The sequence below is a fragment of the Pleurodeles waltl genome, chromosome 9 (genome assembly GCF_031143425.1).
Source record: "Pleurodeles waltl isolate 20211129_DDA chromosome 9, aPleWal1.hap1.20221129, whole genome shotgun sequence".
NCBI classification, from domain to species: domain Eukaryota; kingdom Metazoa; phylum Chordata; class Amphibia; order Caudata; family Salamandridae; genus Pleurodeles; species Pleurodeles waltl.
The window spans coordinates 410,207,996-410,234,899 of record NC_090448.1 but is presented as its reverse complement, the minus strand read 5'-3'; the positions used below and the strand labels follow the sequence as shown (position 1 = coordinate 410,234,899).

Here is a 26,904-nt window from a genome sequence, read left to right as displayed (position 1 = left end):
GTAGGGCACCACAAATGCACTGGGCATTTGGACAGGAAGGACAAACTGCCTGTATGGGGACAGAGAACGAAGAATAAAGAGAAGTCCTGCTTGCACTCATACCAGTCTCCTTAAGGTCTTTTAGTGGGCTGAGATCGGGAGGAAGCAGCAATCCTCATGATCTTTATGCAATGCAATGGAATGTATCCTCACAGCAAGAAGAAACGGTTAACATTGTTATACTTCAGTTTATACGACTACCAGTATTGGATAATGGACTGTCTGTTGCTGAGACATGTAGTTTTTTTACGGGCAAGTCAGTGTCATCAACATCAGCCACCGTCCCGTGTTGTAATCTCTCTTGGGGCTTCAAACCACATCCATGTCACGTCAGTTTCTTTCATTGGTTCGTGAGCTTGCCTTTTAAAATTTGCTTGCTTTCATTAGTGAAAGGCCTGCATTATTCATGCCTTTTCCGGTGTTTAGCCTTCCTCGAGCGCAGCGACCAAGTACTGAAAACATACGAGGCTCCACGTTTTCCGTCCGGTTTCTGGGCTACTTTTTCTCTTTTTTTTGCGGCGCGATCTCGCTGGGCAGAAGTTGAGTGCTTTACATGACATCGACCCTGTTACATAGTGAATTGCATTTTTTGCTGGTTATGTGGATAATTGCACTTTTGCCGATAGGTTTCACTGCGAGTGACCTTTTATTTCCCTTTGTGTGTCTGCTTTGCACTGATGCCGGCTGTCAGCTTGCTTATGTGAAACTTTTACTTTTCAGTTTATATAGCAAGAAAAGTCAAGTTAGTTATGTGAATCTGTTTTATTTTCATTTTCAATTTATGTGGCAACAAAAGCCCGGTTAGGAGTTTACAATGATAATTGTTCTAGCTCAAGCAAACGCGAGACCGGTTGCATTGCAAATGCTTGTTTCTCTTGGAACTATGGATTTTGTAGTTTAACTCAATTTTAGTGCCTGCTTCAGTGGCCAATGAGTGGTTCCCTTTTTTCGAATTGTATTATTTTTGTTTAAATAACCGTACAGTAAAGATTTGGTTTACCATTTGTCACTATATATTGTTACACGGTGTATTTGTTATCTAATTGAACATTATCCGTTCCAGTTTTCCATTCTCGAATCTCCAGTATAGCGCTCATAACTAAAACCCATTTAGTTATTCTTTAGGTATTGGTTGCACTTATTGTGAGGGTCCGGGGTCTTTTTAAAGGTGTGCAAATTTTGGATAAAGTAATTCTATAAGGAAAGAAGTAGCAATAACCACAGCAAGTACCCGAAGCGGCAGAGTAGTAATGGAGTCAGCATCGAGGGAACAGGGTCTACAGCAGTAGAGATGATTACTGATATGATATCAGATATGAGTGCGATAACGGAACCAAAATTTAACGATTAAGGAATCTGCCCATTTTCACAAGCAGTTTCCCTTTGCATTAAATTGGCAGAGTATTTTGTATAATGCAAGCTGCGCACGCGCTCTACAAAGCATTACCCCCGTAGCGGATATGACGTAACCAAACAGAAAGCGCTTCTGACCTGGATCCAGCCGTACCGTAAAGGCGAATAGGATGGCTGACCCGGCGCGATGGAACCACTTGTGGGTAGGAACCGAGACTGGCATCTTAAAGGGTAAGAGGAGCAGAAGTTAGGTCCACCGTTAGCGATGTATGTTGTGGCTGCGACCATTCTACGCTTGGAAAGTCACTGCTGGTGTATACGCAGTTCAGCTATTGTAGTTGCATTTGTATGAAGCTTACTCCAACTGACCAGTGTTTGAAGCATCTTTTTCGGTGAACTCTCTGTTTTTGTTAGTCTGTTATTTCATGAACGCCATCACACGTGGTTGATAGTTCTGCGATTAGTGAGAGTTGTTGCATAGGTCGCTGGTGCTTTAAAAGTGTACTTGAGCGTAGGTTACAGATAAACTGTGTGTAGTGAGGTAGTGTATATGATACAGCATGAGCAAGTTCTAGAATGTCGCGTGTGGATGCTGTTGGAACATGATGATTCATGGCACCTGCGTGCTGAGGGATGTCTGAAAGTTGATTCAAGTTGGAGCGAGAATGCATTCTTTACTGGACCGTTCGTGCTCTAACTATCCTAACACGACACCAGACTTTTGTGTGAAGACCCTGCCGCCAAGTACACATTTTTGGTGACGTTGTTAAAAGTTCCCACGCTGGTTTGCAGTAGGACTTTGGCAATAGTTGGGTGCTGGTCCTCACAGAGGAGGAGGGCTGTATAGTGGCGGAGAGATGCCCCGTGAGCGTGGAGGACTGGTGTGGGATCGCCCACTCCCAGATCCGCCCCAAGTGGGTGTCAGTGCTGGCTACTGGGTAGGATGAGTCCAGTGAGGAAGGTGAGCACAACAGGATATCGGCTTAAAGTGAACACAGAGCTTCAGTGTGCAGAGGATAGCGAGCACGTGTTAAGGACTAGGAGCAAAAGACATGCTCTGTCAGCACAGTGTCTTCATAGGCACACAGCCCTCATAGAAGCAATTGTAGCGAGAAAAGAAGCCATGAACTTGTTTTGACAACCAGAATTGAAGCAAAAGGAAGGGGCTACCGGTCTGTATTTCAATTAATTTACACTTATAGCGAAATTATGTATGTGCCAGTGAAGTAAGCGTTCAGATTTGGATGCCTCAGCTGTTGTGGAACAGCATTTGATTCTATATGTGGGAATCATGTCTGTCCTGCATGTTAGGGGCGGTATATAATGAGCCGAGCAGTTATTGTTTGTGGAACCTGAAAGACACAGTAAGGTTTTACACGAGAAACCAACACCCTTATTTACAGTGGGCCAACAAGGTTAGTATTGCCCTGTTATATATTATTATTTCATTATATTTGCAACAATTCCTGAGCAATTGTTCTCCTTCACAATAAGAATGCAATTTGCTCTGTGTTTTCTGCTTCAGAGAATTGTACTAATAATGAGTCTTTATTAAACGCATCCCTTCCCTAATCTTGGGGAGTTTCGTGACAATTGCGGCGGCCCAGATATTCTACTAAAAGGCAGCAGCGCTTTGTGTATATGTATCGAGCGACGTCTCTCCAAACAAATGTGCACTTTACCATGTAAAGAAAACGTTACAATCTCTATTGTTTAATTTGCCAGTGGTAAAGTTAAGTATCACCGTTCGAGATCCACCCAGGCTCATATCGCAGTATTTTAGAAGCAGAGAAGCCAACTGCGGATGTGCCTCCCTGCTGTCTTACTCATAATTATATACAGTTTTTTGTTCTAGGTAAGTTGCACTTTCGATGCACGTGCTGTTGCATCAGGCTAACAAACCAGAGTATAAATACTTTTCAAGCAAAATGGAAACATACAAGCCTAAAACTAGTATTTTTACTGGGTAGTGATGATGTGATGTGAACTTATAACCAAGCATCCTGTTAACTGACATTCACCTGTAATGTCACCACCGAAAGACTAGCAAAATGTGGCTCCTACCCAGGCCCAGAAGTTTCTTAGCTGAATCAACTCCGCTCGTGCTCTGTGTGCTTTACAAACAAGAAAAAAAAAACAATATGACGTGGCCAACGTTGACCGCTTCATAGCCATTTTCTTTTTTAAAACTCATGTTGGACAGTTAAAAATAATAATACAAAAAACAAAGCAGTAGGATTCAAGAATAATAGTACCTCCATTTTATGAGCCCAGCTTTCCCTCCACTCTAATAAAGCCCAGTGAGCAAGAGTCCAAGAAGGCTGGTAAGACCACATACTTTGTGTATTCTGTTGTTTGTTTAAAAAAAGTGTTTTCGCCTACCAGTGTATATTTACATTAGGCTCCCTGTGTTTCTGCAAACTTGGACCCATATTTATACTTTTTTAGCGCTGCATTTGTGTAATTGTTTTGACGCAAAAGCGGTGCAAACTTAAAAAATACAATTATATTTTGTAAGTTTGACCCATTTTTGCGTCAAAAAATTACGCAAATGTGGCGGTAAAAAAGTATAAATATGGCCCTTGGTGCTTCTAAACTGCTGTGTGTTTTTTTTATTTTATTTTTTTTACCTGTGACTGTTTGGATTTTCCCTCCAAATTTTTCATGAAGACTGCATAAAAGCTGCAACCCCCACCCCCCTTTTTTTTTTTAACCAAAGGCTACCTACTCCTCAGTGGCTAACCAGTGTTTTTAGGAGACTGCTTACTCTGCTCTGTGTTTGGAAAGTGTATGCACCACTTGTTTTTGCTTTGAAATTCCCATATATTTAAGTATGTGACAAGCAGTATTTCAGTGGTTTCAATTATGTCCCTTACCTGAAAAGTAGAATCTGCTAGTTTGGAAGTGTGTATTGTGCCTTTCTATATCCAAGGATATTCTGAATAGAGGAGCACCTCCCTCCTCCCTTCCACAAGGGCTTGAGTGTAAGGCAACATGGCCTTATATAAGTTTCTATTGGTTGTTGCAAGTGGTTGCTGGGGCTAGTATTTCTGGCTTAAGGGTCAGGGTTTGTGTTCTGATTGGCTTTAGGGCCAGGATTTCCTACTGGAGTAATAATCTAGGGTTTGCATTCCGATTAGTACTAGGGCTAGGGTTCCTGTTGGTCTAAAGGTCTAGGGTTAATGTTCTGATTGGCGGCTAGGGTTACTGTTTTGACTAGCTGTCAGGGTTAGAGTTCTGATTGGTACTAGGGCTAAGGTTCCTATGGGTCTGGGGTTACTATTTTGCTTGGCTGCCAGGGCTAGGGTTCTGATTGGTTAATAGGGCCAGGTCTCCCATTGGCTCTTGAGTTTAGGGTTAGGCATCTGATTGGCTAAGGTTCCATTGGACAATAGAGCTCTTTAAACCTAGTGCTCAGGATTTCTCAGCCTTGGGCATTGAGGCCACGGGTGGAGAGGATCAGTTCAGCTGCCTGTTTAGGACTGGTCGGGCCTAGTATAAAGTACAAGAGGCACTCATTATAACATGAAAAATAATAGTACTCATGAGTCAGTATACATAGGCAATGTTTTGTCATATATTTCTGAAAATTAATAGGATTATTTCCAACATAATCCCCAATTACAGTATCACTGTCCAAATCCAAATAGTAGAATTAATTGATCTGTTGTTCCAAGATTGCTATGATCCAAAGTCCAAGTCCAGATTTCTCTAATCAAAGTTCAATCATATTCTTCAAAAGATGATATAGCTTTTAGCAGCCGCATCCAAATTGATAGCCAACACGTGTTTCGTCCGGGAATTTCCCAATGACTTCATCAGGGCTAAACATATATGTAGATGCGTCCTATATCATAAGTATTCCTTACAAACGAATCCCAGAATAATTCCGTTAAGCAACTTATCTGCTGATATCAGTTATATCAATCCACCTTCCAATGAGTCAAAACATGAAGCGCGAGTACGCGTGTGTATCGATGAAGTACCCTCTTCCGCCGGTGGCGGCTTGCTGTATAGGGTCATGTAGTAAGATCTAAACTCATAATTACTTTATATTGGTGAGTACAACATAGCCCCATCCCTAGAAGTCAGGTGAGTGATTGGTGTGCCCCTGCTTTCTGGTTTAATCAGCCAGGCCAGCAGCCTCTCTGCCCTCCTCTCCGTGTATCCGGTTTGTGTGTGTTTTGTAGTCCTGGCATCTACAACGTACTGTTGCCTCATTGCGTGCTTCCTGTATTTCTAAGAGCTGTTGGGGAGCCTCCGGATTGGTTCCTAACTCCAATTCCCACCTGTGTAGGGCTTTTTTATACAAAGGATGTCAGCCTTCAGCTCCCGACTGATTCCCCACCATTTTGTCCCGTGCAGAAGCCTCGTCTTCCATGGCTCCAGGCTACAGACGAAATGTCTGGATTGGTGGAAGTTTCTTAAGTGTCTGCATTGTTATTAGTAACCGACTGTGATCGGACACTGTGTGGCCTAAATATTCTGATTGTATGAAGGTACTGCTGATGCTAGCTGTGCAAAACATACGGTTAATCCTCGTGTATTTGATAGGTGTGGTAGTTGTGGGAGAATTCCCTATAGAGGAGGTGCTGAATCCGCCAAATGTCCCACCTAGATCTCCACATCCTCAAGCCCTTTGCCACTCTAATTGCCACTGGCCCCTTGGACAGGAGGTGTAGAGCGGTCCAAGTCTGGGTCAGATACGCTACTGAAGTCTCTCCCACCCCCCGCCCCCCCAACCCCCCAAAAGAGGTATGGGCCATCTGGGCATCTAGTCAGCTGTTCTGACAGAGTGTGGAGGAAGGCGACCTATATGCTCCCTAGCACTATTAATCTTCCATACAGGCGGCCCTCTCCTAATACATACCGGGCCTCCTTGTCTCTGTCTACCCAGATAGGCTCAAAGGGTACTCCATCCCGCAAACCGCCCACCCACCCTCACAAGTGCTCCCCGTATGTATGCGGAGCTAGTAGTGGCAAACAGTTGTCCCCGCCAGCGTTTATGGAGGCGATCAACTTCTACCTTAGTGAGATGTGACTCCTGTAACATAGCAATGTGGACTCCTCTCCATGTATGCTATGGTGCTTTGACGCCCCCCCCCCCCCCAGCCTCTCCCTGATCCCATCCCCACACACCAATCACATATTTAGGCATCAACAATAACAGGACTATTCCATCTCCAACTCCCCGTCCCCAGGGCAGTGCGGCAACGGCCGACAGCCCAAACCTGTGATGTCAGTCTGTGACAAGCCATCTACTTCACCCTGCTGGAGTAATCCAAGGACAAATGGGGGGGATGATCACTGTGTGACATCCCAATAACGTCGATTTTCGATGGTGCCCAGACCAGTCAAAGTCTGTGTGTGGGTTGCCTCTCCCGTAGTAGGAGGTCTTTACAATGTTATAAGATAACATCTGCTAAAGAAGGTCTTCTGCTGTCTGAGGTGTCACGTGTGGGAGATCGTCAAGTAAGCTTGCAACTGATTTATGATCAGAGTCGTCCTCGGTCTCATGGACATCGGTGTGGGCATTTTTGTCTTTGTCTGATGTGGGCGACTGTCGAGTACACCGATGCCCTGATCGCCACACATTTTCCCTGACTGGCTTGCATTTGTGTCGGCCGAATCACTCTGTTGTTTTGGGGCTGATCCCTGGACCAGTGTCTCTTTCTCTGTCATCGAGGTGTGGTGGATTCATGCGGTCCCAGGTTATCCTTTCTGGCTTTGTTTCGGTCCAGGCTTCTTCTGGGCCCAGGCAGAAATGGGTGTTGGTCGTCCCATATTATCTCTAATTTAGACTGAAATAACAGGGTGTACCGAATTCCTTCTCTTCTTAAGGCTTTCTTCACTTCCATGTAGGATGCCCTTTGGCCTGCACTGCTGCCATACAGTCCGGGAACATATTGACTCTGCTGTTCTCCACCTCAAAGGGGCCGGTTTCGCGCGCTCTCTCTGAAGTAGTAAGGCCCGATCCTTGTAGTGCAGCAGCTTGGCCACAACTGATCTGGGAGGTCTTCCTGGTGTGAGAGGTCTGGCTGGGACTCTGTTTGCTCTTTCCAAGGCAAAGAATGGTGTGAATTGTTGCTTGTCCATAAGCTCTTTCATCCAGTGCTCCAGGTAGGCTACCATGTCAGTGCCCTCTATACCTTCTGGAGGGCCTATGATATGTATGTTATTACGCCAGCTTCGGCCCTCTGCGTCTGTTGCCCTGTGCTCCAGTCTCTGTATTCTGTCTGTGAGGTGGGCGAGTTGAGCTTGCTCCGCCCGATGCAATGTGCCCAGCTTCGTCAGTTCTTCCTCTGTGTTTTCTACCCTATCTGTCAATTTCTGGTGATCAGTTCTCAGTAGGCCCAACTCAGCAGACACTTTTCCTGCCGTAGGGTGGTGTTAGAGTCCTGAATTGTCTCTAAGATCTTCTGTAAGGTGTCTTGCATTTTTGGTGGGGGGGGCTGGGTTGCCTTCTGTGGCGTCATTGTTCTGCCACTTTGCCCATATTCTGGGCTAACCGCATGCGACTCCTGCGGTTTAGGGCATTGTGTCCCCATTAGGATGCCTCTACAGCATTTGACTGGGTCCAGCCTACGTATTCCCACTCATGTTGGGTGAGGGACCTCTTGCCACCAATGTGTGTCCCCTCTCTGCTGTTAGGGACTCCTGGCGTCCCAGCGGTTCTTTCAGTTCCCCTACAGCATGGGGCCTCTGGGGTTTCCAACTGTCCGCTCGCACGTCTTCACATCTGCCTCTAGTTGCTATTGCTAGCCTCGCAGTTTTCTGGTCAGGTGGGTAGCCCATGCATGCCTGAATGCCCTTGCCACCCTGTCTCGCTTGGGTCCACAAGGGGGGGGGGAGACTGGTTCCAGTTATGCCAGTACTAGCCCTATCCATCGCTCACTTTGAAGCTCTGCCTAGCATCCAGTTGCACCCTGGTGAGGTAGGGCCCATCATCTTTCTCATACCATCTCAGGGTGTTTGAATGGCCACAAATGTACAGGCGCAGGAGTGGCAGCTGAAGTGGCAGCGCAGAGCGGTACCCCTTTGTGAGGTATCAGAAGTTTCATACCCCTTAAATTGAGCAGTTGAGGCACAGCAGTGAAGTGGTTTTGGTGGGTAGGTGCGTCTAAAGGGCCTGCTGTGAGCTCTCCCCCATAAACTATAGTCAAAATAGTAAATTGCATAAAATGTGAGTACCCGTCATGGTGTTGGTGACGACGCCCACCTATTCAGGGGCACAACTGATAACTGTTAATACTGCTCCTATCCCCCAAAGTTGTGTTTCTACTTTCTAAAATGTTAAACGACTGGGTCCTTCTTTAAGAAGGTAAAATACACTCAAAGCCAGTTTGTCGAGGATAACCTGGTTGGCTGGTTCGCCGCGGGTGCACAATATTTTTGGGGGAGTGTAACGCGCTTGTAGCATATTTAACGTTCTTTTTCTTCATTCTCCTGGAATGGTTTGCGCCATGTCTACACAGCTTCATCCAGGTATGTCAAGAAGCAAGCGAGTTGGTGTTTTTGGTCTAGGATGTAGTAATTGATTCCCTCAATAGTTTTAAGTGCCTTAAGACCGTGTCTAGCGATGATGTTTAACAAGCACATAGCTGATTTTTATTCTGATGTAACTTAACGCTGAGCTAGTTGTCACACTTGTGAGTAGGATTTTCAGTGTTGGAGAAACTCTAATGGATCCATTCGTTTTCTTCCTTAGGCTGTGCTCTCCTACAGAACCACTCATAGAGTTGGCCTGGTTGTGTTTCCTCAAAATACTGAGGCAAAGAAATGAACCCAGATAGTGAGCAACTTGTGTTTCGTCCCATAGTGGTCCTGCCCGACATGGCACCGAGGGGAGAGCCAGGAGCTTGGGGACTCTTATCTGGGAACATTAATGTGCCATTTTTAGGGTCGAGTCTGCGCTGCATGCACGGGCGCATGCGTATCGCAGCGAGACCCTTTAGTGTTTAGAAAAGGGCCCGGAGCCCTGTTGACGTCACGTCAGTGTTTTTCATTGGTTCGTGGGTTACCTAATAAAATCTGCTTGCTTCCATTAGTCGAAGGCATGCATACGTAAGGCCTTTTCCGGTGGCTAGCACTCCTCAAGCCCATCGACCAAGTACAGAAAACATGCCAGGCTTGCTGTTTTCTGTCCGGCTCGTGGACTACTTTTTCTCTAATTTACTAGCGCAATTTCGCTTGGTAGCAGTCGAGCGCTTTACAAAGTTAATTGCACTTTTTCGGGTTACGTACATAAATGCACTTTTGCCGATAGGTGAAAAGTCGGATTAGGAGTTTACAACGCTATCAGCTCTAACATGAGCAAACGTGAGACTCGTTGCATTGCAAATGGTTGTTTAAATCCAGTTTTGAGTGCCGTTGTACTCAATCACTGATCTTCTTATTATTCTGGGCTCCTGGTTCAGCGGCACAATTTAGTCTTACCTGTCCATTCATTTGTTCCACACGCTATTAAGATTCTGTTCCATGATGAATTCTATAGACAAGCATATGGCTGACTGTATGGTGATGCCATCTTTAATCTGAGAACAGAAGAATGAAAGTGCTTGTGATGTCCAGAAAAATGTGGCAAGAAAATGGATTAGGTTCTTAGTTCCCGGTAATGCTCACACAACTTTTTTTTTTTATTTTTCCAGGTTGAGACTGCTTAAGTGGAAACTTGCAGGTATGTGCTGATCTTTTGTGGTGGATTAACGAGGTTGATATTTCTGTGGTGCCACATGATGACTTAAGTCTCGTTCGTCTGAAACTTTTTGAAGAACACCTCACAGTATGGTGGAGTTCTGATGGTAGCAAAGTGGCCAAGGGTATATGTGGTGGTGATATTTGTGCGGCCTTTAACAGTAGGTCTCCATGGCTGGTGCCTTGCAGTCTCAAAAGGGTAAATTATGTTCTGGGTTGCATTGTGTGTCTCTTGTGCCCCCTGTGATAGGATGATCCACTAATGGGATCTCGTCCGGCTGATAAATTCTGATGAGACCTTGTTTAACTGGCATGGGGTGTGAAGTTTTAGTAGCATTATGCTACCATGGTTGAAAAGAACTAGTTAAAGGGATAATGTTACGAAGACTTGTCTGTTTTTTGTCTTCTAGATTCAAGTGCTACCTTAATCTGGGATAATCTACTGCGCAGGTAATGCATTTGATGCTTTAGGTTGTCTTCAATTCCCCCCTTAATTATTTAAACTACCCATTACCTTAATCTATGCAGCACTTTCCTAGGTGCTTGCAGTCCCATCTGGAATGATGAACTTGTAACCACTATACCTTGAGCCTTGGCTGTGATAACTATCGTCGCTATCCTGAATAGATGGGCATTTCTCCCTGCCTCGCCTGTCCCGCTCTTCAAGAGTGGTGTCTAATTGTAGCATCATTTCTTTACAGGTGACGCCTCCGACTGTTTCTTGGGTGAGAACGTCTTTCATGTTTTACTGTGGAGGGGTGTGTGAGGTTTGGTCTTGCATATCAGGCAGCGACCGGTCGAGATGATGAAATCCTCACACGTCTTACTATCTGTCTGGTGCCAGAACCTGTAAAGGTGAACCCACTGGTACCGTCAGTGTGATAAGAGGACAGCTTGTTCCCGATGGAACAGTCTGACAGACTTGGTTCCGCTCTCACACCGTGCTTTAGCTGGCATAATTGATTGGCTGTGAGCCCTAGTGGTAGTGCTTGGTGTTTCTGACGTTGCCAAAATGGGAGGGGGGGGGAGGGACGAGGGTCGTGAAGTACTATTGGGGGGAGGGTCTGGGTGAGGTAGGGTATATTGCCTCGGTGGAGCAGTCTTGTTGGAGAAGTGTTAACTGAGGCTTTCTGTTGCAGGAGTTAATCCAAGGCCGCAGCGTCACTACTGAAGGTGTTTTGACTAAAGATCAAAGGTGAGGGCCCATGCTCTGGCGTAGGGGTACCAGTAGGATCAAGCCTTGTAAGTGGCTTTTAAAGTGCTGGGCACCTAGCAGCATTATGATCTGACCATAAACTTTGTGATGAGCCCATTACCGCCCCAGTCTGATATATGTGACTGATAGGTATTTTCTGAAGCTAAATGTGAGTACTGTTAGCTACTGCAACCGTAGGATGAGTGGTAACTCATTGTCCTGCTTCTTGCAGTTGGTGTGCTGAAAATCCACGATCGACTCACGTTGTAGCGGATCTGGTAAGTACTTATTATGGAAGAGCGACTTTGTGCTGCAAAGGGTTAGCGTGTCATTTGGGTCTCGGGGTGGCTGACAATGGACCATGAAGCAGTTTTTTGCACTTTCAAAATTCTGAAACTATGCTGCTGGTATGTCTACCATGCTTTGCCAGGGTCTCTTGGCACAGCTCAATTCGTAGTACTTCTAACTTCACTGGCCACCCAGGTTCATAACAATACCACCGTTTGTGTCCCTGAAACAGTTCACACTTAAACCCAGATGCCAACTAGTTGGGACTGAATGAATAAATGACTTCAGCCCTCGCCACGACTAGAGTACTAATTGTGCTCCCCGGATACTGGTTGCCACATCTAGTCACTTTGACTGACCAAACATGTCTGGTTTTCACCTAAACACTCACTGAGCTCCGTACATTTGCAAACTAGTTTCTCTAAAGTTGATCCCAGTTCATAAACGTCCCACCTCACGCGGCAGCCGTTCGCAACGCACAATCCATTTCAGTCTTACGGTATAAGAACTGCAGGTAACTTGTTGGCAAGTGACTGCAGCAATCGCTGTTATGCCGCCATTAGATGTCTTACGCCCCCCTTACCTGATGCTGTATATGCGCTGAAAGGCTAGTCCAGTTCTCTTTAGTTTCTAAAGTGCGTCCGGGTAACTGATGAACCTGATACCGCCCCAGTCTGAATATTCTGTGACTGACGGTATTTTCTGATGCTCAGACTAGAATAGTGTGGAAAAGTACTGTTTTTCTACTGGACTTGAACTGACTTATGTTTTTTGTTCTAGGAAGTGGTTTGAATTGCTACGTACCTTAAAGCCTGCCGGTTGGAAGTGACCACCTAAGAACTTAACTACAGTATTTTCTTAACTGCTGTGTGCACATTGAATAAAGAGCTTAAATAAAAACATGTAATACGCATTCAATTTCTAGTGCTGCGTACGCTTGGCAAGGACTTTATCTAATTAGGCGTGTGGTGGATGGTTGAGTGTACTAGTCTGGGCTCTCCACGTGGCTGCACAGAACCTGTTGCAGTGGGACGTTCACCAATTAATACATTAATTTGAATCTGCATCTTGTATCAGGAAATCCATGTGTAATGCTTGAAGTGCTAAGTGACTAGGTGTTAATGAGCTTCAGGGTGCTGCCTGGACAGAAAGAAGCTTGGTGTCTTGAGGTGGTTGGAGAGGATGTATGCCCTATATTTCTGGAGGGAGTAGATGCCATTGATTGTTATAACCATGCTTTGAGGGTGTGCTGAAATCAGTAAGATGGTGCAGTGAGACTCTGTTGTAGGTTGCTGCTGTAATTGCGAGATCTTAAAGAGATCCTCAAGGTAACCTCTTCTGGTAAATGACATAGGCGTCCCATGGCCATAGTGTTTTTTTTTTTGGGGGGGGGAGGGGAGTTTGCACCTCGAGTCCGGTTTGGTCAATTAATTGTGCTGTAGTAACAGCAGAGAACGTTGGTGTTGTGGGCAGTACAGTATCGCACTAATCCCCTGGTAGTTGGATGCCACTGCTGTCGCCAGCCTTTAACAAACTTGTGCTGGCTACTAGGTGTGGTGGAAAGGTGATGTAGAACATTAAACAATATTTAGAGGGACCATTCCCTACCAGCCACCAGGAGCAAGGGGCCTGGTGTTTGTACATGAGACTGGGAAATAAAAGCTGTAAATGATTTTATTGAACCCAGAGAAAGTTTTTTTTTTGGGGGGGAGGGGGTGCCATACTCTTAACACACTAAATTATTCCTATATTAAAAAGTGTTTTCCATGCAACATTGCAAAAGGTATGTCATGTGCAACAAGTATGACTTGCCTGTACTCTTTGCGCTTATTGGAGCCAGTATTTGGCTCTATCCTCTGTTAAAAAAGCCACGACTACTCTATAAGAAATTCATAGTCCAGACTGATGCTTCTGAGGAAGGGGTTGGGACAGTTCTTTCACAGTTTGACACGGGGGGGCCAAGATCAACTAGCCTTTTTCATATGCAGAAGGTTCCCCCCCTTCCTTTTGGTGAGGCGCTGCTCAGCTGTAGCCTTTGCTGTAGTTTGTGCCTTGGAAGTTGAGGCCATACCTGTTTGGCACTTGTACCATTGTGCAGACAGACCACAAGTCCTTTCAGTGGCTCAAACAAATGAGGGGAAAACCCAAATTGTTAGGGACTTCCATAGCACCACAGGGAACAGACTATACAGTGGAACATATGCTTGTTAGGAAACACTCCAGCGCAGATGTACTACTGATCTTTTCAGTTAAGACTAGAATCATCTGGGACCTGGTTAGTGTTGTCTGTTTTGGAGGCATGGTTATCCCTATTTTTTTATTTTTTATTTTTTGCTTCACTGGGGTCCCTTCTAACTTGGTAACTACCTATGTTGTCCCACAATTTGCATACTGGTCCCCCATGCCATGCAAGCACCTAGTATATGGTACCCAGGGCATTGGGATACCAGGGGATCCTTATGGGCTACACCAGTTTATTCTGCCACCCATAATTAGCCCATGCAAAGGGTACTGCAGGCCTGTCATTGCAGTCTGCATGAAACAGGTGCATTCACCTGTTTAAACTACAGGTTACTGTCACCCCTATAGTAGGTCCCCTCAGCTCAGAGGGTAGGGTGCAGGTACCTGTGTTGAGGCAAACTTCAGGCCCATTTTCCTGGACCTCATGAGTGCGGGGACAACATTTTACACATGTACTGCAATAGGTCACTGCCTGTGTCAGCTATGTAATGGTAACTCGGAACATGGGCATGTTTAGTATCAAAGACAGGGCTTGAAAAATATATCTTTTAAAGTTACTAGACTTCTTCCCCCCCGCTCTAGCACAAAATTGTCTCCCATGTCAATCGCCATCCTCCTCCAGAGGGTCCCTGGGTTCGACCATCTTGTTGCCAAGTTTGGCAGGTAACTAAGAATATTTAAGTGGCCAGGCAAGTGATGTCTGAGCCCCCTACTGATAGGTGCTTACCTGGTTAGGTGACCAATTCCCCCCCTTCCCCCCCTTTTTCAGGGGTATTTAGGGTCTCTTATGGGTGAGGTCCTCAGCTTGCAAGACTCCAGCAGGATTCCTCTGCAACTTCTACTTTGGCTTCTGGCCACTGGAACTGCGCCTGGACCCTCCAGGAACTGGCAATGCTGCCCTCAACTAAGAACACTCTTCTGCAACTTTGTTTCCACGGCTCCTGCTAGCTTTGCAACATTTCCCTGGCTGTGCCTCCTTAGAAGACAGCAACTCTTCAGCCTGCACAAGAAGGAATCTCCCTTGGAGTAAAAGAGTCATTCCCCTGCATCCTCAGGCACCTGCTACAAACGACCAGATGTGTGGATATTCCTCATCTTTAGCTGTGTGGATCCTGCATCATGGGTGGTGGTCTGGAGTAATCCTTTCTGCCAGCAGTCCAACTTTGTTGGAGTTAAGCCCTTGCTTTCACACGCAGGAGAGTACCCTGTGCACCGCATCCCTTGTATCTGCCATGGCTTGTTTGTATCTCCTTCAAAGGATCTTCAGTGATGTGTAACTCCAGTTCTCTCTCATCCATCCTGTGATGCTCAGCCCTCTACATTGTTCTCCTGCGGCATGGGACCCCTTTCTTTAGTGCTGTGTGAGCTCCTTCTGTGACTCCTGTGGGTGCCGCCTCTGCTCCTGTGAAGCTGAGGGTCCCCTGTTACTCCCTCCCCCCCCCCCCCCTCCTTGGCCTTGCTGGTCCCTGGCAGCACCAGTTTTCCACTAACCATGAGTATGTCTTTGCCAAAAACTTGTTGGTGGAATTCCTTCACTGACACCTGTCTGCAATCTTCACTCCAGCGTGGGACAACTTCTGCATCCATCAGGAACTCCTTCTCCAGCTGCAGTGCTGACCTGATCATCACTGTTGACCAACTCTTGCAAGTACAGCGGGGTGGGTAGTAGCTCCTACTCCTCCTGGACTCCACTGACTTTTGGACTCAGGAATCTACTGCTGATTTCATGCAGTCTTGTCCGGGTGTCTTTTCCTCCTTTTGGGTGGTTTGGGGAAAATCCAGTGATTTACAACTGAGTTTTTACTAAACTGTTTACAAAGCCCTTCAGAAATAACAATGTATTTTGTGCTCCTTATTCTGACGTACTGTTCATTTAAATGTGCTCTAGAAAAACGTTCCTCCTACCCCAGTATCAAGAAAGATTATCTCACAAATCCTCCCTTTGAAGTCCGACAAAGAAAAGTAAACAAGTGCCTTAGCAGACCGTGCCTGGCATTTGATGTAAGTCTCTGAAAGCACAGCACATATGAAAAGAAGATTTTCAGAGCTGATTACAGAAAAGGAGGACTCTGAAGGATACTTTAAATAAGGGTTGGGCAAGGGAAGGTGTGAATTCAAGCTGGACAGCCTGACCTTGGTTGAATAAACCATAGCAATGAATCCTATCCTACCACAATAAATCATCCCAAAACTGCAACTACTAGGACTGTCTGCTATAGCCAAATAGCATAGTGATTTGCTAAGCAAATGTCAATGAACAGTGTTGACTTTCACGTTGGGATCGGAACTGTGGTATTGATGGAATGTATAAATCTCTGGAGAGACGCAGTATATTCATTCCACTTTTGGACTTCATTGTAGATTGAGAAAAAACCAGTGGCGCACCACAGATCCAGGTCATCTGTCCCAGTGAATTTTATTTTTCTATGCCATCTTCCACATCCTGGACCCATTTCCGTGCCTCCGGAGTCTGAGCCTATCGCTACGCACCTTTTCACTAGAGTACAAACGTTCGCTTTATTTTATACTTAGTTTTTATGACATCTATGCAGAGTAACCTTGCGCTTGGCTCTAGTTGTACTGTTGGTGACATTCACCAGGTATCAGTTCACCACTTCCAGACAACCCTTCTTCTTTCGGACATTCCAGATGAGAGTATATGGCCTCTGGGTCCCCCACATTTGGGACAGCAGCTCCAGTTATTCGATGCAACACTGCTGGTGTCATATGTTTTATGTATTTAAAGTGTGACAATCAAATCCTAGTGTTGCTGGACACTTCTTGAATTAACAGTTTGTTGCCTCCCACTGTAAAGCGGTGGTTGTAGTCTGTCTCCCATTTTGTGCGAGCGTGTAGTGGGTGTTAGGACACCCACAGTCTAATCATCCTGCCCTGGCCACTGTATGCCTGTACCAGCGCTGCCAAAGTGGTGAATTTCACCAGGTTTGCCTTCGTACCCACCCCTTACAATTTGCACAGCGTTTACTTTATAGCACTGTATTGTTTCCGTACCAACCCCTTGTGCAGTAGTATGCCCTCGCTGACTCTAGGAGGACATTGCGTCCGTTTCCCATAGATCAGTCAGAGTGAGGCAGCCACCCCTCTCATCCACATGCCATTCTAGGTGGAAGAACGCCAGAAGGCTCCATCGTCACATGTGCGGGTGTGTTTACCCATTGTCTGCAGTATCTGCTCCAGAGTTGCAACGTGTCTCGGATCATGTGCGAGTGGTCATTCGGAGCTCGCATCAGTTCAAATAATTTTACAGGTAGATTTTTTGCATCTAAGTGGCCATACCAGTGTCTACTCTGCACCAACCAGACACACACTAAATGTGCTGCTAGGTAGCAAGCTTCTAAATCAGGGCTGTCATGCCCCCCTCTTACTATGCACTCCCTAATCCAAACACATTTCTCAAGATCCTTTTTTATTCCAGTTTTGTACTGCTCTCAAAACCGGTTCTGTTAAGTACCATGTGTTGTCAGTAGCTGCTGTGTGAATATGTTTAACTATATTATCATATCCTGTGAATTTGACATTCTCTACTGTATTTTTTGTATACTGTGAACATAATGGGAGATCCCTCTCTGTCCTGTCATCTGGCATTGTTGCCTGGTTATCTTATATCCAATGTCTACCTTATCTTCGTCTAATAGCTGTTGCTTCAGTCTCATTATGCTCATTGTTGATACCCAGTCCCTGTCCTGACAATGAGGCAAAAACTACCCACTTCACTCTTCTACCTCCACATGTTTTGCCTGACAGTCCTCCAACTAACTTTCACCACAGCTTCAGGTCCTAATACAAGAACTTTGGTATGCAACCTATAGTCTCACAACAAATCTATGTTGCTATTCTTTCTATCATCCAAGTGTATTTGCATTGATTTACTCGCATTTCAAATGCACAACACCCTTATCCGTACAACACCACCCCCCCCCCCCACCTTATAAGCCAATGCATCTCATTAAGTGTGACTTCCAACCCCTACATTACTAGACCAATCCATATCATCTCGATGAAGGTAAGGGGAATGACAAATTATGTCACAATTAAGAATATTTTATATCTTAATAACAAAAGGATGGACACCGCATTACAGCAGGAGACACACCTCTGCACCAAAGAGGCAGACAAACTCAAGACTGGGTTGGCAGAGTGGTTAGCAGGTGACATACTTGTGACTACAAACGTCCGTGAAATAAGTCCTGGATGATTATTTGATCTCTTTCCTGTGCATTTGGCTATTGTATTTGGTGACATAACCACCAATTCTCCAATATTGTCAATGCAGACTGTAAGGAAATGCCTCCTTGGCATGGTTACCCCCTAACTTTTTGCCTTTGCTGATGCTAAATTAAGATTTGAAAGTGTTCTGGGACCCTGCTAGCCAGCCCCCAGCACCAGTGTTCTTTCCCTAAATTGTACCTTTGTCTCCACAATTGGCACAACCCTGGCACTCAGGTAAGTCCCTTGTAACTGGTACCAAGGGCCCTGATGCCAGGGAAGGTCTATAGTGGATGCAGCATGTTATGCCACCCTGGGGACCCCTCACTCAGCACATGGACACTGCCTCACATCTTATATGTGCTGGTGGGGAGAAAATGACTAAGTCGACATGGCACTCCCCTCCGAGTGCCATGTCAACCTCACACTGCCTGTGGCATAGGTAAGTCACCCCTCTATTAGGCCTTACGGCCCTAAGGCAGGGCACACTATACCACAGGTGAGGGCATACGTGCATGAGCACTATGCCCCTTAAGCAAAACCGTAGACATTGTAAGTGCAGGGTAGCCATAAGAGTATATAGTCTGGGAGTTTGTCAAACACAAACTCCACAGTTCCATAATGGCTACACTGAATACCTACCCGACTTCTAGTGTAGGCTTACCAGTTCCTGCCAGCCTGCCACACACCAGACATGTTGCTGGCCACATGGGGAGAATGCCTTTGTCACTCTGTGGCCAGGAACAAAGCCTATTCTGAGTGGAGGTGCTTCTCACCTCCCCCTGCAGGAACTGTAACACCTGGCGGTGAGCCTCAAAGGCTCACCCCTTTTGTTACAGCGCCCCAGGGCGTCCCAGCTAGTGGAGATGCCTACCCCTCCGGCCACTGCCCCCACGTTTGGCGGCAAGGCTGGAGGAGATAATGAGAAAAACAAGGAGGAGTCACCCACAAGTCATGACAGCCCCTAAGGTGTCCTGAGCTGAGGTGACCCCTGCCTTGAGAAATCCTCCATCTTGAGTTTGGAGGATTCCCCCAATAGGATTAGGGATGTGCCCCCCTCCCCACAGGGAGGAGGCACAAAGAGGGTGTAGCCACCCTCAAGGACAGTAGCCATTGGTTACTGCCCTCCCAGAGCTAAGCACACCCCAAAATTCAGTATTTAGGGGCTCCCCAGATCCCAGGAAATCAGATTCCTGCAACCTGAAGAAACAAGGACTGCTGATGTACAAGGCTGCAGAGAAGGAGGAAGACGACAACTGCTTTGGCCCCAGCCCTACCGGCCGTCTCCAACTTCGAAAACCTGCTCCAGCGACGAATCCGACAGGGACCAGCGACCTCTGAAGCCTCAGAGGACTGCCTTGGACTAAAGGACCAAGAAACTCCAGTGAACAGCGGCCCTGTTCAAAACCAGCTACTTCTTTGCAACAAAGAAGCAACTTCCAAAGACTTCATGTTTTCTGCCGGAAGCATGAGATTTCCCACTCTATGCCTATGTGTTTTGGGCACCTCTTTGACCTCTACACCTGACCGGCCCTGAGCTGCTGGTGTGGTAACTTTGGGGTTGCCTTGAACCCCCAACGGTGGGCTGCCTATGCCCCAGAACTGAGACTTGTAAGTGTTTTACTTACCTCCTAATCTAACCTTTACTTACCTCCCCCAGGAACTGTTAATTTTTGCACTGTGTCCACTTTGAAAATAGCTTATTGCCGTTTTTACAAGGACTGTACATGATATTCTTTTAATTCAAAGTTCCTAAAGTATCTAAGTGAAGTACCTTACATTTAAAGTGTTTGATGTAAATCTTGAACCTGTGGTTCTTAAAATAAACTAAGAAAATAAAATGTTCAATATAAAAACCTATTGGCCTGGAGAAAGTCTTTGAGTGTGTGTTCCTCATTTATTGCCTGTGTGTGTACAACAAATGCTTAACACTACCCTCTGATAAGCCTACTGCTCGACCACACAGCACAAAATAGAGCATTAGAATTATCTACTTTTGCCACTATCTTATCTCTAAGGGGAACCCTTGGACTCTGTGTACACTATTTCTTACTTTGAAATAGTATATACAGAGCCAACTTCCTACACAGACATCTAGGTACAGAGCTCCTGAGGAAATATGGGTTCGTATTTCACATATATGCAGTTACAAAGAGGGAAACAAACATTTTATCAAGTGACTTCGAGGTGCATGTTAATGAGCAATTTGGTAAAAGCTAAAAAAAATCTCTTTCCGAACACGCTGTTCGACAGTATAAAAGGAATTAGGAACTGCTCATAATATACTGGTTGACGCATTGTTTCAGATTGCACTTGCAGCCATGCCTGAGTTTACCCCCACAACTTTCTGGACTTGGCTACTGTTAGACTAATGCGGGCGGTCCCAGTATCTATCCAACGGGATCAGTTAAAGGGACTGCCGATCATGAGAGGACCCCCACATTGAACTGGAATGGACCACTGAAATAGCCCATAGGAAAACCAATAACTTCCTGAGCGGTATTTGGAAATCTTCATGTCCTACCTAGTGGGTTATCCGAAGTAGGGCAGACTCAACTGGTCCAAAAAGCTTCAACCAGTACAATATGAGGAGTTCCTACTTCATATGAGGAGTTTTTAATTCCTTATATATTAAGGAACATGTGAGTGACTCTAATGAATCTTGGACTGAAAAGTAACAGATTAATCCCTGATTTTTGCAAACACCAGGAATAATGGAACTACTTCTGGGAGGAGCATGGAAATTGGGAAAAGACACCCTCGTTATAAAATTTACCAAGGACTGTAAACGAATTGGAAAACTAAAATTTGGGAAAAAAATGTTATATGTTATAAATGTTTTGGGTATGGAGAGCAGCCTAGGAAGAACACTTGACAGAGAACCACCCCAAAATGAACCTTAATTTTCAGAAAGTGGATCCTCATCAACTATCAAAAAAATATCTCTAAAAGTGGATTCCAAACCAGCCACTGAGTTCCATTTCCAAATAATCTATAGCAAAGAAAGGGAGTGATCCAGAGAGTTTGCAAAGACGACTGCGGTGTGACCAGGGCTGATGTCTGCCTGGCAGTCTCCCAGAATTGAGGTTGAATTACCTGAAATCTCCATTTTCTGCTGGAGTAATTGAGGGTCTGCATGGTGCCTAGAACCCTTTGTGCTTGCTGAGAGAGGAGGAGTCTGCCTGGCCATACAGAAGGAAAGACTTTCAAGAGGAGAAGCCAAGCCTTTCTCTTGATGGAGGGACTCCCAGAGAAAGCTGGCTGCCTTAGAGCAAAGCCAAAAGGGACCTGTGCCGCAAAGGGTCCTCTGATCTCTCAAAAGGTTCTTGGTGGAACCACAAAAAGCACAGGTGAAAGCATCGGCCAAGTCTACAACTGCCATGGTGATTGTGTTGGCCTAGTTGGGTCTGCAACTGGCATTGTGAACTTATCAGCACAGTCAGGACTGCAAATGCCCTAGTGATTGTATTGGCCCAGTGAGGGCCATACCTACTTCAACATCAGCCAACAGCATAAGTGGGGCTGCATTCATCTCACTGGAAAGATGGGGTTGCAACAGCTGAACCTACATGGAAGTGCCAGGGCTGCCAATCAATGTTGGACTAAACCCAGGTGGCATTGTCAGAAAGGACAGGCCACATCAAGCCACCTTAGTGACTTCTGAGTAGTGCCTCCAACTGTCACAGGTCTTCATCTGTGGGAAGAAGACTAAGTCACTAGATTCACAGTAGTTACGTGCTAGAGACCCTGAGCCTAACTTCCTGACCTCAATACCACCCTACTACAAGAACATGCAAATCACACAAATTGATTGCACATTTGACTCGCGGGGCACCAGAATCTGTATGTGAGCCTGATTCAGGCTTCTTCACTAGCTGCAGGGGAAACAAGCTCATCAAAGGTCACCCAGGTGGGACGCAGCTTGATGAGGGGGATCAGCAGGTATTGCACCACAAGGAAGGAATGTGACCAGGATGACTGCCCTGCATACTGGATTGAGTAATATTTAGAACTGCTGTGAGCAGGTGCATAGCTTGGTCAGTAGAATTGGGGGGGTTGTTAGCTTTAGATTTCCCGACAATCACGCTGGGATATGATATTAATATACGTTATACGATGAGCAAGGTGCACAAGAGGAGCTTAAGAGGCAGTGTAAAGGGAGAAGAATGCGGACTGGTAGGAGTACTAAGTGAGAGAAAGTGCATTATTTTGTGAAATAACCAACATTTTTAAAGTCTTCCCAGACAGAGAGTGTATGTGCGTTTTTGGCTGTGTAAACATTCCTGGTGAAATCGGACAGTTGCCTCACAATAGCCATCTGAGAGTCCCTGCACCCAACTATTTATCACAAAATACGTTTATTAGGAGGACATAACACCCTACGCTGAAGCCATGCTCCTGGCTGTGAGATTAAAAAGTACTTTTCTTTAAAAAAATAAATTAAAAAAAAGCACTGGGCTGGACACTGAAGTTAATCAGTCTGTTGTTGGATTGTTCAGTTTTGTGTGTGTGTGTGTGTGTGTGTGTGTGTGTATCCCACACCACAATCAATCAATCAGTAATTTGTAGAGGGCGTTACTGTTACCCCTGGGGGTATCTGGGCCCTGGGGTGCGATGCTTCTGTCAGACAGCCAGGTCTTGAGTCTCTTTCTGATGTCTGCCAGTGAGTGTGCCTTTCACAGGGGAGGGGTAGGTTGGTTCAGGGCTTCGGGGAAATGTAGGAAGAAGAGCAGCCGCTGCTGTGGCTGCGCCGGATTCTGGGTGTATGTGTGCGAGGTCCAGAGAGGAAAAGCGCAGGTATCTGGTGGGTTGTTGGAAGTGTAGACGGTGGTTGATGTAGTCTTGTCCTTGATTGTGTAGGGCTTTGTAGGTGTGTGTGAGGAGCTTGAAATTACATCTCTTCTGGACAGGGAGCCAGTAGAGGTTTCTGAGGTGGGGGGGTTATATGGGTGTGCCTGGGAAGGTCCAGGATAAGTCTGGCGGAGGTATTCTGTTTTGTCTGGAGTCTCTTTAGGAGCTGGGAGGACATGCCGGCGTAGAGAGCATTGCCATAGTAGAGTCGGCTGGTGACGAGAGCCTGGGTAACAGTTTTCCTGGTGAAGGCTGGGATCCATCTGAAGATTCTGTAAAGCATGCGGAGAGTGTGGAAGCCGGAGGAGACGACTGTGCTGATCTGCCGCTTCATGGTCCGCTCACTGTTGAGGATGATGCCAAGGTTGCAAGCATGGACTGTAGGCATGGGAGTGAGTCTGAGTTCAGCTGGCCACCAGATATGGTGCCAGATGAAGGTGTTTTTCTGAAGATGAGGACTTTTGTCTTGTCAAAGTTGAGCTAAAGGCAGTTGGTTTTCATCCATTCGGCTATGGTGATCAATGCATTGCGGAAGTTGGTTCTGGTGATGGAGGAGGCTTCAGTAAGTGAGAGGATCAGTTAAGTATAATCTGCGTAGGAGATGATGTTGAGTCTGTGACATCTAACGATGTCAGTCAGGGGGAGTCCTGTAGGTATTGAACAGAGGGGCGCTGAGGGATAAACTTTGGGGAACGCCACAAATTATGCTTTTGAGTGCAGAGGTGAAAGGGGTTAGTCTCTGAGTGAAACTTGTCAGGAAGGAGGTGATCCATTTGACAGAGTGGTTTTGTATTCCAATGCTGTGGAGTCTGTTGATGAACGTGTGTTGGGAACTGGTGTCGAACGCAGCTGATAGGCCAGGGAGGATCACAGTGGCGGTTTCCCCACGGCTGAAGAGTGCTCTCAAGTGGTCAATGGCGTGAGGAGTGCGGTCTCGGTGCTGTGGTTGGAACGGAAACCTGATTGGTAGATGTCTAGCAAGTAGCTGCTGATTAGTGGCCTTCTTGAGTACTTTGGCCAGGTAGGAGAGTAGAGGGATGGGTCAGTAATTCTTGAGTTTGTTGGGGTCGGTGGAGGTTTTTTTCAGGAGTAGTTTGATTTCCTCATGTTTCCATTTGTTCAGAAAAACTGCAGAGGTGATGGAAGTGTTGAGGATGCTGGTGAGTTCCATGCTGATGGGTTTGGTTCAGAGGTTGAATAGGTGGTGTGGGCTTAGGTCAGTGGGTGCCCCGGAGTGAATGGATGACATGGTGGCTGAGGTGGATTGAGGGGTAAGCGGTGCCCACGTGGAGATGGTACTGTTGGTGTGCAGGTCAAGAGAGCTGAGGTTGGAGATCATGGGTTGGGGCGATCTTGCTGTGGAAGTAGTCTGAGAGGGTTTGCAGAATTCTTGGGAGCGGTGGATGGTGTTCTCTGTGGCTGCTGGGTTAAAGTATTCTTTGACTATCTTGAAATGTTCTTTTATGCAGTTGGATGCTGAGTCGATACGGGTTGTGATGGCCGGTCTGGAGACTTCCTTGAGTTGTCAGTGGTAGTTGCTATGGGCTGTTCTGTCAGAGAGCTTCCTGGAGGATCGCCATTGTTTCTCGAGTTTCTAGGATCTGCGCTTGGTGGCTCTGAGCTCCGGAGTACACCAGCTGGCATTTTTAGAGGTATTGTTAGTTCTGGCTGGTTTAAGCGGGGCAACTGTGTTGGCACATTTGGTGATCCAGGAGGAGATGGCCTAGTTTAGGTCAGCTGAGGCCTTGGGTTTGGATGTGCTAAAGACCTGCGTCCACTGTGATTCAGTTACTCTGCTTCAGCTGCAGTAGTCTGCTCTGTGGTTCCTGGTGGTGGTGTGTTGGGTGTCGGTGATGGGGAAGTGTGCCCTAAGAAGTCTGTGACTGCTCACCCTTGCTACCTTGAGAGTAAAGTGCGGAAGGGTGGGTTGTAATTGGCCGAGTTTGCAGAGCCATATTAAGATGGATACCACTGGCAAACAACCTCAACCTCCACAGTTGAGGCTCTGTCGCCCCAGTCTGCCAGGTGGCCCCCCGAACTGGGTCTGACAAGGACACATTGTTTCCGATGGATACAACTACCTGTGGATTCCTCACCTTATGAATTCGATCCTTGCGGCAGCATCCGACGGAAAGTCTTCTTCCTAGCTGTCCACGAGGACGTCATAATGGCACGGCTCCACGTGACTCCGTCTGACGTCAACGTGCCAATAAGAGGTCCTCGTCGGTGTACTGACGTCAGTTTTCCTTTTTTCCGTGCCTTCGACGCCAACAGTTTTTCTTCCTGGCTCGTTAACTGTAACGATTTTTGGTAGTTACAATGTCGCCTCCGAAAAAGTCCGGTTTTAAGCCGTGTAGAGAATGCGGGGGTCGGATGTCAGTGACCGACCCCCACTCGGACTTTATTTGGTGCCTTAGTTCGGAGCATGATGTGGAAGGTTGCTCTTCGTGTCAGAGCATGAATCCAAAAGCTCTGAAGGAGCGTGAGGCAAAGCTCTTCTTGGCTAAAGCTAAGAAGAAGGGCCATAAAAAGGATTCCTCCCATGCTTCTCCCAAAAAGCATAAGAAGCGGCGTCATCATGACTCTCGGTGCCGTTCGGAGCGGAGCCGATCGAGGTTGAGGTCTCGATCTTCACAACGCCAGAAGACATGGGAGATGAGTCCTACAGTCACGCCTCAGCAGGAGAGTCCGGAGTTGTCACCGGCGCCTTCAGTTTTTGAGGTCCTTCAACGTAGCCCTCAGTTTTCGCCGGCGTCGAGGGATCCTGATGTTCAGCAGACATCTGCACAACAGTACCCAGCTTTCCCGGCTACAGGGACGGATCCGGACACATTTTTGAATGCGATGTATGCAGTCTTTCATTCCATGGCCCCTGCTGGAGCACCGGCGGGTCCCACGGGCCATTGGCGTTCGATTTGGGCTCGCCGGCGTCATACAGGGTTGCTCCATTCATGCCCTTCTGTCCTACAGAGACTGGCGGTTCGGCGCCTAGGGTCTCCCCTGGCAGGAGTCCTCCACCTGTGACTGTGGATCTGCCTGCATGTCAACCAACTCCTTCTCCGCGCCATCCGGCGTCGTTGATGTCTACATCCAGACCGGCTCCATCGCGTTCCGGCCCACCGACTCCGAGAAGGTCATCAGCCGACTCTGTGTCGGCATCGGCGCCGGATGAGCCTAGGAGCCTTCCTGGTCCTGTTCGGGGTTCGAGATCGTCGACGCGGCCCTAGAAACACATCTTAGATCTCGGAGAAAGGCATTGAGACTTCTGGAGGAGGAGGAATATAGACAGCTTGAGGAAGGCGAGATCGAGCCTTCAGATGAGTTCCAGGGTCTTGCCACTGCAAGTGGTTTGGATACTTCCCCAGAGTGGGACATTGCGTCTCCGGGGGAGTTTACTGAAGAGGCTGCTTCCTTCCATGCAGTAGTGAGGAAGGCAGCTGAGTACCTGGATTTGCCTTTGTCTGTGGCAGAAGTAAAAACTAACCTGCTCACAGAGGTACTTCATCCCTCTTCGTCCAGTGCTGACCCTTTGCTGCCTTTCAATGAGGCTTTGACTGAGCCTATTTTGGACTTGTGGAAAAAGCCAGTGACAACTCCTGCTGTGAACAGGGCAGTGGCGGGGAGACATAGAAGTGCTCCAGGAGATCCGATTTTTCTGTCACAGCACCCGACTCCGGAAAGCTTGGTAGTTCAGGCGTCATGCTCTGCGAAGACTGCCCCTGGAACATTCCCTGGTGTCCCGACTGATAGGGAATCCAAGAGGATGGAACAGTCTTCAAAGAAGATCTTTTCATCTTGCAGCTTGGCCCTGAAAGCTACTAATTCTACCTGCGTGCTGGGCAGATACGTCCACTCCCTTATGGACTCTGCTAAAGAAATGGTGAAGGATCTGCCACAGGAGATGCAGAAATCGTTGGGGTCCCTTTTCTTGGATGCGCAAGCTGCTGCACAGCAGATTATACAATCTGGCCTGGATACCTCGGATTCCATTGCCAGGGCCATGGGAACATCGGTGG

At 46.7% G+C, this 26,904-nt stretch overlaps 2 long non-coding RNA genes and 4 other non-coding genes across 7 annotated transcripts in view; all 6 read left to right on the top strand.

The window, feature by feature from the left end:
• The window catches only part of LOC138259422 (uncharacterized), a 380,592-nt gene that overhangs the window by 112,391 nt on the left and 241,297 nt on the right, over window positions 1-26,904 (top strand). The window lies entirely within an intron of this gene.
• On the top strand, window positions 1,495-12,469 carry LOC138259423 (uncharacterized). 2 transcript variants are annotated; one of them, XR_011198722.1, is made up of 7 exons: window positions 1,495-1,623; window positions 10,041-10,069; window positions 10,497-10,536; window positions 10,788-10,811; window positions 11,226-11,281; window positions 11,514-11,559; window positions 12,350-12,469. It is a non-coding gene; the product is annotated as an uncharacterized lncRNA (long non-coding RNA). The 2 variants fall into 2 exon arrangements; XR_011198723.1 differs by lacking the exon at window positions 1,495-1,623 and adding an exon at window positions 8,841-8,877.
• On the top strand, window positions 9,866-9,934 carry LOC138260572 (small nucleolar RNA SNORD27). Its single transcript, XR_011198882.1, has one exon. It is a non-coding gene; the product is annotated as a small nucleolar RNA SNORD27 (small nucleolar RNA).
• LOC138260592 (small nucleolar RNA SNORD22) lies at window positions 10,884-11,008 on the top strand. The gene has a single exon (XR_011198901.1). It is a non-coding gene; the product is annotated as a small nucleolar RNA SNORD22 (small nucleolar RNA).
• LOC138260580 (small nucleolar RNA SNORD31) lies at window positions 11,381-11,446 on the top strand. The gene has a single exon (XR_011198890.1). It is a non-coding gene; the product is annotated as a small nucleolar RNA SNORD31 (small nucleolar RNA).
• On the top strand, window positions 12,212-12,281 carry LOC138260588 (small nucleolar RNA SNORD31). Its single transcript, XR_011198898.1, has one exon. It is a non-coding gene; the product is annotated as a small nucleolar RNA SNORD31 (small nucleolar RNA).